The sequence below is a fragment of the Mus caroli genome, unplaced genomic scaffold, assembly GCF_978045245.1.
Source record: "Mus caroli unplaced genomic scaffold, Mus_caroli_1 scaffold_11, whole genome shotgun sequence".
NCBI lineage: Eukaryota > Metazoa > Chordata > Mammalia > Rodentia > Muridae > Mus > Mus caroli.
The window spans coordinates 87,596,599-87,609,437 of NW_028227266.1; the positions used below are offsets into that span (position 1 = coordinate 87,596,599).

Below are 12,839 nucleotides of genomic sequence, written 5' to 3' on the forward strand. Positions count from 1 at the left end.
GGTGCTGCCTCAGAGGCTCTGTGGCTCCCGCCTATCCCAGAAGCTGTCACCTTCTGTGGTGCACACTCTCACCTGTGCAGACTAAGTTCAGCAGAGTCCCGGAACCAAGATGGCTCCCGCTGATCCTGAGGCAAAAGGCTCCCGGGCCGGGCGGAGACCTGTGGATCCAGGAGGGTGACCAGATCACCTGAAGTCTTAAGATCCCATGGCTGGTGTTGTGAGTAGCTGGCGGGTGTCAGCCGACTCTGCGCCCTAGCTACCACAGTGCTGGTCGGACCAGAAGGGGCTTGTGCCCTTACTCAGGCCGGGTTTTCTGCTTCCCTAACTAATGCAGTCTCAGGTCCCGCGCGATTGGATTGGAGCAGACACTGTGTTCCACTCACCAGAAGTCTTAAGGTCCCGTGGCTGGTGTCCTGGGTAGCTGGCGGGTGTCAGCCAACTCTGCGCCCTAGCTACCCCGGTGTTGGTCGGACCAGAAGGACTAAAGTATTCTTTAAAAACAAAAACAAAAACAAAAACAAAAGCAAAACAAACAAAAAAAAACCAAAAAAAAACCCCAAAAAACAAAAAACAAACAAACAAAAAACCCACAAAAAGCCATCCTGCAGTGGTCTGAATGGCTTCATAGACTCCTGTGATTATGTGGCCCATACAGAGGGTTACTATTAGGAGGTGTGGCCTTGTTGGAGTAGGTGTGTCCTTGCTGAGTAAGAGTATCAATGCAGAGGTGGCTTACACTGTGTAAGCCAGCCCCAATGACATGTTTTGCTTTATAAGAGTTGCATGGTTGTGGTGTCCCTTCATAGCAATAGAACCCCTTGTTAAGACACATCTTTAGCAAGGGAAGGTTGACTTTGCCATGAAAATTGAGTTTGGAGCCCATAATTGGGAAGCAGCAGATGGAGGCAGAAACTTAAGGGAGAGTGATATTGCAGCCAAACCTTAGAAGCAAAGGAAAATGAGTGAATGTCCTCTGTTGACTTTTCTTCCTCTTATATGGCCCAGGATCCCATCCAAGAGAATGATTGTACCTATAGGAAACAGTTCTTCCCAACATGACTTAATCTAATCAAAATAAACCCCAAAGCCATGGCTGGAGGACTCAGATCTCATTAGTTGACAGCTGAGATTAAGCATCATGGAACCAGCCAAGTGTTGTTTTCACTTTATGTATTAGCCTGTATAGGAGTGGGCTTATCTGATAGGAAACAACTTTTTTTCCTCACAAGCACCTGCAGGTAAATATCTTACAGTGTGAACCCAATGATGCAGGAGAAGCAGGGCCTTTCCCTTGTTCTTCAGGTCTTGTAGCATCACTCCCTTTCTTCCTTGTGCTTTACCTGTGCTCCACAGGATGGGGTGGGTTCTCATTCTGTCAAAATCCCCGTAGCTGCAATATCTGTGGAACAAGGGCTTAGTATATGACCTGTGATGGTCTGTATATGCTTGGCCCAAGGAATGGTACTATTAGAAGGTGTGGCCCCATTGAAGTAGATGTGGCCTTGTTGGAGTAGGCATGTCACTGTGGGTGTGGTCTTTAGACCCTCATCATAGCTGCCTGGTGCTAGCAGCTTTCAGATGAAGATATAGAACTCTCAGCTCCTCTTGCACCACGCAGGCCTGGATGTTGCCATGATCTCACCTTGATGATAATGGACCAAAGCTCTGAACCTGTAAGTCAGTCCCAATTAAATGTTGTCCTTTATAAGACTTGAATTGGTCATGGTGTCTGTTCACAACAGTAAAACCTTAAGACATGACTTTATGTGGTTTGTGTTCCTCACCTCAGACTGACATGCAGGATTAGAGTTCTGACATCCATCTTGGAGCCTCTGACCTAGTTAGTGATTGAAGTGGGATCTGAGCTCTAGCACACCCTGGGGCTAGCTTTCAGGAATTTCTTGGTTTGGCCTTCAATATTCAGAACATGGGTTTGGGAGTTCTAGTATATTACACCTATTCCCAAGTCTAATGAACCATAGCATAGGTGTTTGGACTTCAGTTCTCTTAGCACCTCTCTGGGAATAGGGCTGTGTCTGTCTTCCATGCTGTCACTATTTGTGTCTTTCCCTCGTTGCAGCCTTATCCATCTTGCCATTTTTAGGGGAAAAAGTTCATAATCTCAGAAATGTGTTTTCTGCAAGTATCTTCCCTGAAGCTTCTTCATTATGCTCAAGGCCTTTGCTCATCACAACTGTGTCAGCTTCTCCTGCATCCTCTCATTATTTAGGTGTGTTTGGCTCCACTGTGATAGGCAGTATTAGTAGAGTTAATGCACTGTGTTAGTCACTGCAAACACAGGGCCTCCTGCTTGTATGTAGTAGGTCCTACAGAGCCCCATGCCCCCTCCCCTCTAACCTCATACACCTCAATTGTCCTCCTTACAGTTCCTTACCTTTATCCTTATACAGATGCTTCTCTATTTTCCAAGTGCATAGTGGTTCTACAATCTGTACTAGACTATCCATAGAGTCTTGGAGGTTTCTTCCCACAAATTACCTTGTTCTTGATACTGCATAAGAGAATACACTGTCCATAGAATATAGCTTAAACCTCTGGAATGCCTCCACCCTCATCCCAGAGAGTTCTTTGCTTTCTGTGTTACGTCTTTCTCACCACACTGTCTGGGCAGATAAGACCACGAAGAAAATAGAGGATAGAACCCTTCTTAGGGACAGTATACCCAGAAATAAAGGCATTCAAATCTTACAAGTTTATCCCTTATCTGGTGGACCAAGCTAAGGGGATCCTGGTGACTAGTTATGGTATGGCTATTGTGAACAGCAAAGACAATGCCATCCAGAAGTCTCATAAACAGAGCAAGACTATACACATTAGAAGAAAAACAAACCCAGAAAAAGTTGTTCCAAACTATATGGATAGTAAGGAAGAAGGGCAAGGAGTGACTGACAGGTGGCAGTCACATTAGTGCCTATTGAAATCACCAGTGATTTGACAAAAATTAGAGCAGTATCTGGTCCCAAACTTGACTCAGTGCTTCACTCTGTCTCTACCAGTAACTGTGGTCAAGGAAGCATCTCATGTACAAAACCCCTGATTTCCATGGAAGGACAGAAATCCCACTGAGATATATCCGTCCTTCTAGCCTGCTATAAATGAAGTCACATTAAAGTAAATGTCCGTCTTCACATTGACCTTGTGGGGAAAATATCCCCCCCCATTTAAATGTTTTATATTTGGATTTTCTGTTAAAATTGGTGTCAGATCTACAAAGCTTATATATGTACTACATGGCCTAGGAACAATATAAACTTAAGATAAATGTGCATATGTAAATTGTAGTTTGATATAAATTGTAATTTATTACATTTTATTTTCACAAAATGTATACACAGTATCATCAAAATATTAAACTATCATTTACATATTTACAACCCATATATAGTGATTCCATTTAAAAGATTCACAAACAAAATCAGCACACCCTTTCTAATAGCTTTATAAGATTAGCTTCAGGGTAAGTTAAGGGCTCTGTGGGGAAGAGCAATTGGTGGGAAAGCAGGAGAGCTGAGTTGGAATCTCCTCACACACATAAAAAACCTGGTCAGAGCTATTCATACTTGTAATCCTACACTGCTGGGGGACTAGGCAGAGGCATTTCCAGTGGTTGCTGGCTGTCAGCCTAGCTCCAGACTCTGTGAGAGAGCCTGTTTTAAAGAAAGGAGAGTGATAGGTCACATTATTCCATGCCCTCTTTTAACCTTCATGTCTTCATGTTCTACTTGACAGACACACACACAAACACACACACACACATACACACAGACACACACACACACAGACACACATGACAAATTTATGTTAAGTACATTATATACAATTATAACCATCTCATAACCAATTTTCATTTCTGTTGTAATAAGGTCAAAAATTTCAAACAAATTGTAACATCCTTGGGATTCTAATCCCAAAAGTTATGATCTCTTGTGTCTGTCTCGTATATTTCCCTGCTTATAATACAGGTCATGTTCAGTTACCAGATTTAACCCTTCGTTGATAAATAAAGCTGCCAGACAACAAAAAGCTTAGTATTTGCAGAAGTATTCACAGAAAAGATTTTTAAGACATCAAATATTCTATGTGAAATGCTTACTTCATTAAGGGTTGCATTCCTAGCATCTTGAATTTTCAGGTTATTTGTATTTTGCTTAATTTAAATATGTTGTAACTAAATTATAATTTCAAAAATTAAAATGGGGTGTAGGCAATCCCCTTCCCTCTAAAGCTAAGTATTCTGGATAGTTTTGTTTTGTTTTTAAGTTGTCACAACCAGAGTGATTTGGGAAGAGGAAACTTTCATTCAGAAATCAGTTACACCAGATTAACTTGTAGGCAAGCCCATGGTGCATTTACTTCATGGATGATTGATGTGTGAGGACCCAGCTCACTGTGGGCAGTGCCAAATCTAAGTTGGTGGTTCTGGGTACTAGAAGAAGTAGGCTGAGTGAGCTACGCTGAGCAAACCAGTAAACAGCACTCCATGATCTTTGTGTCTGCTCCTGGTTCCAGGGTCTTACTCTGTTTACTTCCTATCCTGACTTACCTCAGGAACTGAGTGTAAAGAGAGAGTTGTATCCTGAGATAACCTCTTCCGTCCACAACTTGTTTATGATCATAGTGCTTGGTCACAGCAATAGACACCTTAAATTCAGACACCATGTAAACCATTCAGGAATATAGGATGATGTTATTTGGAGGAAATAGATGTAAGTGCATATAATTGTCACCTTAAATGTCTTACATTACATTGATAAAAACAAGGACAAGGTCCCTTTTGTTTCATTTGAAGGTCTAGGCTTTTTATGTAAAAAATAAAATTACATGTGTATATGATGTGAACAAAGTAAAGGTTTTCTTGGTCAATAAGGAGGCCAACTGAGAAGTGGGATGTGAGAAGGAAGCTGGAGGTGCAGGGACAGTACACATGTACTGTATTCTTGTATTCATGTGTCTTTGTGAAGCAGCGCACTGTAGGATGAGGTGAGTGCACTATGCCTATTGAAAAGAATATGTTCTCAGGCTGAGCAGTGAGGGTGCACACCTTCAGTCCCAGCACTCAGGAGGCAGGACTGGATCTCTGACTCTGAGGCAAGCTGGCTCTATAGAGTGAGTTGCAACACAGAGTGCCAAGGCTATACAGAAAAACCCTGCCTCACAACGCCCCTCCCCCAAAGATAAGGACATTTTTTTCTTATTCTGAATCCTGTCCAGTGCTACCACTGAATTTGAGACATTAAGTTCATTTTGCTCTTTTATGTGTGGTAATTCCATATATATGGTACTTAAAAATTGATTATATCATTGTTGTCAGCTATACTCAAATTTATTGTCTCCCAGCTTGTTCTGCTAAATCAATATTGAACATAAGATTTTGGGATTTATGCTTTGTTCTTTCTTATTATACTTTGGATAAATTCTGCTAATGTGAATTTAAGAAAGTGATGCCATGCCTCCTTCCTTTACTTCTTTAGAGAGAGATTACATATTATTATGTGCTGTTGTTTGAGTATTTGTTCAGAATTTTTCCCAGACCTTCCCTGTGCACGAATATCTGAAACTAAGCAAGACCTCATATTACACTGTGTCCTATAGGGCTGTAACCCATCCATCTTCTCCATGTGCCTTAAGATTCCTATAAAATACTGACAATACTCAGCACAGTATAAAAAAATACATGAAATGATCATTTTTAGGGAGTAATACACACATAATATAGGGAAAAATAATTGCACAGATGCTCTTCCTAGTAAAATTTCCAAAGCAAAATGACTACATTAGCATAGAGGAAAGACTGGATATTCAATTATAAATTCGAAATCAGCATATGTAGACTGTAAACATGCCACAAGAACAAGTGTCAGTTGTTCCCTGCTTCAAAACAGGAAGTGACAGTATTCTGAGGCTTAATCATAAAGTTCATTATATTACAAAAAGATGGGTGGGATTAGTGTGGAATGGCATCTTCATCAAAGCCTGCAGTTAGTCCTCAGAACTCACACTGCACCTTCAGCAAGATGACAGGGAGAGCCGCCAGTAGGGATGGTGAAGGCAAGGTGTCATTTTTTTTCCTAATATAGAAGGCTTACACTATCCCCTTATGTTGTAGTAGATATATCACTTGATTAACAAAAGACATGTGTATCATGGGTATTAAAGGGTTTGCTTAGGAAGAACAGGAAATGGAAAGAGACACCAGACCCTGAAGATCCCCTCTAAACGCCACGTGCACAGAGGCACAATCATGGTTCCTTCAACCAGAATAAAGGCAATGCACATTTTGAAAGACTTCTTTATTCTTTACACAATGAGATTCTTCTTCCACATTGAATCAGATTTCGTTGTCAAGAAATCCAAATGCTCTGTTCCTCATTGGTCCTCCATTCTTCTCTTTGCAACACTTTGTTTTCCGACAATATAATTCATAGTTCTGAAATGAGCAGCAAGCAACCTCTGCTTAATAATTAGACTGAGTCACACATACCAGCCTCATAGTCATCTATACAAATCAAGCAAAGGCTCTTAGTGTAATTAAAAACAGACCTACGAATTAACAGTTACTTCCTCTCCTTTCAGTGGTACCGGAAAATGTGGACACTGCACCATCAGCAAGGGGACAGGAAGAGACACCAGTAGGGATGGTGAAGGTAAGGTGTCATTTTTTTCCTAATATAGAAGGTTTACCCTATCCCCTTATGTTGTAGTAGATATATCATTTGATTAACAAAAGACATATGTATCATGGGTATTAAAGGGTTTGCTTAGGAAGAACAGGAAATGGAATTGTACCAGCTTATTCCTAACACAACTGAACATAGAAGCTTGCAGTGTCTTTTAGCAGTTTGTGTGAGAGAGCAATTTCTCCTGAAGAAAATTTCTTCTTTACATAAATGTACAATTTTAACTCGGAAGTTAACAATCACTTCTGATTCCTGTAATTTTAATGAAGTCTGTGTATGTTCCTCAGAGACCACTGTGAGGGAAGTTTCCAGTGTATGGGTGTTGAGTGTTAAGACATGAGTATTCGTGTAAACCATTGAGGCAGGCCCTGGTGTAGAAAGAATTAATCTCACAATCAGGTTATAAAGGTGCTTATGCATGCTGCAGTGTGGCTTAGGAAATACTCAGAAGAGACCAAACAGGTTGTTTAATCTGGCCTTCAAACCAACAAAAGCGGTGGGAAGTGCCCCTAACTATAGAACCTCAGTTGTTCTGTGACACCATCATAAAACATACTAATATATAGGACTTTTGCCCATTTTCATTGGCATCGTACCATGTTGATATGCATTTGAAAGACCCATGCAAACAGAATTCATCATGGCCTTTGCCTCATATTGTTTCCTTTAAATTTCAGGTGGAGACTAAAAAACGTAGACACGGTATGTATTATAGAATCTCTTAAGATACATTTTAGAAAGGAATTGCATAAACACCACGTATCATTTTCTCTAGTGTACAGTGGTGCTCTAGCCCACCTACTGGGAAGAACTTGTATTCAATTGTTTGTTTTTTTTCTTTTATTTGGTTTTGTTTGTTTGTTCATTTTTTTAAAGTATTACCTTAACTTAAAAGAAAAATTGGAGGTGTTTGTCTACCATAACTGGATTCAAGTATGATCTCTCTAAGTTGTTTAAGATGTTCTATACCAGGCAGAGTCTAAATGTGTTTTCTCTCAAGATAGGTACCGTAATTACTCAGATCAATGTCCATTGACAAAGTAAGGAAGTAACAAATTAGAATACAGAGTTTACCTACAAAATATGAGTTGAAAGTTCATCACATGTAGTGCATTCATTTCTTTATGGTGGTACTCTAGTGAAGAATAAGCCAGGGCACAGAGGTGAGTGATGAGGCTCTCCATGCAGATCAACAGACACTTTGTGGATCAAAACTTAGTGATGCCTATATTCCATATTCCCAGTATCTTCCTTCAGTAGGTCAAAATCACAGAGAGCCCAGACTCTGCCATGATTACCACAAAGCAGAGCCAGGGCTTTACTCTCCGTTTAACACAGACATACATCCAGAAGCATAAGAGGTAGAAAAGCCCACACACTTCTAGTCAGACCACAGATTCTGACAATGGGAGGCCAACACTGCATGAGGGGACATTTGTCACCTACAATGACACCAAGCTGCCTTTCCAGTCTCCTCCAGTTGAGGGTTTATCTAGTTGTGACCAGATAAAAAGAAGCTCCCTTTTGCACACCTTCATGTGAGAACAGGGTTGCACTGACTTGGAGTCTGAGTCATCAGTGGGACATCTGCAGGCTTTGGTACCTCCCGATTCTGTTCCTCAGTGACCAGATTCAGTCACTGAGAGGCAGGTGACAGTGTGAGGGTGGTGAAGGAAGGACCTGTTTACTGATCCAGGAATCCCACAACTTCTTTTGGGCTGAAAGGTAGATTATGTGTACCTTCTGTTGGATCTGTCAGGGAAGATGGCCACTGATGCATGAATGCAGCTATCATTGTAACCTTGGGTGAAAAGTCAGAGGGGCTCACAGCTTCTTACCTCCCCTACATCCCACTATGGCAATGCCATATGCGAAGAGATTGATCTGTTCTAGCCTAGTGAGTCTCATGGGAAGTCCTTCTCAACCAACTAAGAAGGAAGTCTTTGTGTTATAGTGAAGAGTTGGTGGCTGAAGGCATTGCATGGGTGTCGCTGTGTGCTTGTGGCTCTAAGAAGGGTTAGAGTGATGCCCATTGGGCAGCACACTCACACAGTATGCACAGTCGTGTGGCTCTTCCTTCCATGTTTTCATATCCATATATATATTGGCTTTATCTGGGATTCCTGTGATGTCCATTCAATGCCTAACTCATTATACACAACATGTAGTGGTCCTCCTCAAGTACCAGTCTCACTCTATCTGTATAACTGTATCTGAAACAAGCAGTCAGATCAAATGTACAAATACTCAGTAGTTGTTAGTTTGCTTGAGTTTTCTGCCAAGAAGCTGACTTGATTCCCTATTATAATTGCATTCTCAGTTTTCTCTTTTTTAAGGGGAATTTGTCATAAGACAACTGTAGTCCCTCAGGACACGCAGAGACCTTCAGTCTCTATGGCTACATCTATAAAAACAACTGAAATAAAAACAAAAGGTACTGTGGGAATATTATAATTTTGTCCAAATTTGTATAGTAGCTAAAATTATTTTAACATGTAAATCTATAGGTAAGTTAATACTATATTTACACATGAATGTATACACAAATGAATAATGTTCATATATATATGTATCATATATATGTGTGTATATAAATATATATAAAATATTAAGTGTAAATATAACCCCAGAATTTTAAAAGCATTTAATGTCACCTGGCACTCTAATTCCATAGCATGAACCAGTCTGAAGCTGAGGCTTATCTTATGTGAGTCATTGGGGTTTCCCCTGGTATAGACAGGAATAGATGAGCCACCCTCTCATACTTTCTCTCTCAGTTCCTTGATGTAGTAATTCTTAAATATCTCATGATTGAGGGTAGAAGTCAAGTGAAGTACCAAAATTTCAGGTCTGATTTGAGTGGCTAGGATACTAGAAATGGTCATGTTACACACTGAACTTGAAGAGAGTGCAAACATGGGAAAGATAACAGAAAAGGAAAGGGAAATGGCATCTTTGAAAGTCAGGAAGTGCACTTTGTCATTAGAAGATTATCTTTCCCAAGACACTTGTTCTTTTCAGTCAGTGTCACTGCCTAATGTCCAAGCTTTTGCTTACAGTAGCTACACTTTAATGTCTGCCTCACCTATTTTCCCAGTTGTGGCAAAATATTGTAAATAAAACATCCTAAAGAAGGAATGGCTTTGTTTTTCTTTGTTTTTCTTTTTTTATTAGGTATTTTCTTCATTTACATTTCCATTGCTATCCCAAAAGTCCCCCATAACCTCCCCCCCACTCCCCTACCCACATACTCCCACTTCTTGGCCCTGGCGTTCCCCTGTACTGAGGCATATAAAGTTTGCAAGATCTATGGGCCTCTCTATCCACTGATGGCCGACTAGGACATCTTCTGATACATAAGCAGTTAGAAACACGGGGTACTGCAGGGGTACTGGTTAGTTCATATTGTTGTTCCACCTATAGCGTTGCAGACCCCATTAGCTCCTTGGGTACTTTCTCTAGCTCCTCCATTGGGGGCCCTGTGATCCATCCAATAGCTGACTGTGAGCATCCACTTGGCTTTGTTTTTCAATGAAATTTAAGCTTATAGACCATAAACAGGGTAAATCTATACCCAGAGACAGATATTTGTGCCAGAGTCACACTACAACCCCGTCCAAAACAAACAAACAAAAAACTAGAAGAATGAATGCCTGTTTTCAGCTCACTTTCTTCTTTCTATATAGTCTTGGTCCTTTCCTAAGGAATAATGTCACACAGTTTATTTGGCATCCTACCTCAGCTAAACTAAATGCTATAATCTAATACTTTCAGGTCCAGTATCTGAATATCATCTATTTGACAGCTGAGATTCACCAGGACAATGTCTGTGAAGTAATGTCTTCGGTTTGTATATAACCTGGAGAGAGGCAGTCTGTCTGATGAGGGACAATGCTTTTTCCCTGCACTCACAGAATCCTGTAGGCAATAATCTAGCAGTGTAGACCCAGTGATACTGGAGGAACAGAGCCCCTTTATGTCATCCTTCAGGACTTATAACAGCCCATATATGATCTTCTGTTCACTGCTAACTCTTGCTTCATGTGGTACCAACATAGTAGAGTTGGTAGATTGCTCAAATGGCTGTTTACTCTGACAGAAGTACTATATCTGCAGTGTCCTGTTAAGCAAAGCTCTAGTGATAATATGTGCTCATATCCAGCCTATACTCCTCAACCTGGACTGCCATTTGGGATGATTGACGTATTCAACATATCTGAGCCTCTAATCTATCAAGGGAGCAGAGACCTGCTCTCTGGCCCCAGCATTGGCTCTTTTTTAATGAATATTTGAATATGAGAAACAAGAGGGAGGAATTGAGTCTAAAATCAGTTAGAAGTCTTATAAACAGTGTGATAGAAAACACAATAAGAGAACAACTAAATAAACAAAATTGTCAAACAAGCCTGAAAAATGATTTCCCAAACTATGGAGAGTAACAAAGATAAGTCACGGATCTGTGGTCATCTATTTGGACCCCTTTGAATCACCTGAGTATTTGACACCAATAACTGCAGTATCTGCTCCTAACTTGACCCTGTGGAGCCTTCCTTGTATACACTTTTTGTATGTGACTTCATCTTGCAGAGAAAGGCAGAACCCTCTAAGATTTGTCTGCCTTTGAGCCTTATCTAGGAAAAGGCACTCATTCTTGCAAAAAGGCCTCTGTTCATATTTTGAATTGTAATATTTAAAGGGCTTTCAAATATACTTTACAAATCAGTAATGCCATAATGATCAGAATACTGTATGTTCATAAACACTCAAAACACAGGTAGATCACCCATTTTGCAATGAACTTCCATAAAATGTAAAATGTGTAATGAAATATTGTGCTTTACTGGAGCATGATATAGCTGTCTCCTGAAGGCTCTGCCAGAGCCTGACCAATACAGATATTGATGCATGCACCCAACCAACAGACTGAACACAGAGACCCCAGTGGAGAAGTTAGGGGAAGGACTTAAGGAGCTGAAGGGGTTTGCAACTCCATAGGCATATTAGCCAACCAGACCCCCCAAATCTCCCAGGGACTAAATCACCAACCAAAGAGTACATATGGAGGGACCCATGTCTCCAGCTGCACATGTAGCAGGGAATGCCTTATCTGGCATCAATGTGAGAGGAGGCCCTTGGTCCTGTGGAGGCTTGATGTCCCAGCATAGGGGAATGCTAGGATGCTGAGGTAGGAGTGGGTGGATGGATGGGGGAGCAACCTCATAGAAGCATGGGGTAGGGTTAAATAAATTAAATAACCAATAAAATAAATAAAATTTTAAATTAATTTTATTCCTTTGTATTCACAATTATGAAAAGGTTCATGTTCTAACTTTAAGCAATAATGTAAAGGAACATGAATGCTCACCTGAAATGGTTGTGTAAAGTAAGGTACAAGGTGCACAGAGGCTCAGCATGTGGAAACACTTGCTATACACACATTAGCAATTTGTTTTGGAACCCTAGGGCCCATCAAAATACCAGGAATTGCCATGTGCATGCATACCCCAGCATAGGCAGTTGCAGAGAAAGGAGAATGTGGAGACTGGTTGCTTCCAAACCTTGGTCCAGCTTCAGTGAGGAGACCTTGATTGAAGGCTAAGAGCAAGAGTTGTTTTAATTTACTTATTTAATTCTTTGAGAATTGAATATGATTACCCTTTTCCATTAATTTATTTATTCACTTCACAACCTGATCACAAAAACCCTGCTACCTGTCTTCCCTTCATACAGCTTCTCTCTGCAACCCCCCTTCTACTATGAGAAAGGGGAGCCGCCACTCTCCCCCACCCCTTTGCAGTAACAACTCACCCTGGCACATCAAGTCACTGCAGGACTAGGCAGGCATGTCCATTCTCACTGAGGCCAAACAAAGTAGGCCAGTTAGGGGAACAGGATCCACATGAGCCAACAGTCAGGGACAACCCCCTATTCAATTCTTAGGGTGCCCACATGAAGACTAAGTTCACATATGCTATCTATGTGTAGGGTCCTAAGTCCAGCCTGAGCTTGCTCTTTGGTTGGTGGTTCAGTCTTGGAGAGCCTCCAAGGGTCCAGGTTAGTTGACTCTGTTGGATTTCTTGTAGAGTCTGTATCCCCTCTGGGTCCCTCAATTCTTTCCCCAACTTTCTAAGATAGTTTCCA

The 12,839-nt window shown here is 40.9% G+C and overlaps 1 pseudogene; it reads left to right on the forward strand.

Annotated features, from left to right (window-relative positions):
• LOC147002094 (uncharacterized) overlaps positions 1 to 12,839 on the forward strand; it is a 61,748-nt pseudogene that overhangs the window by 20,806 nt on the left and 28,103 nt on the right.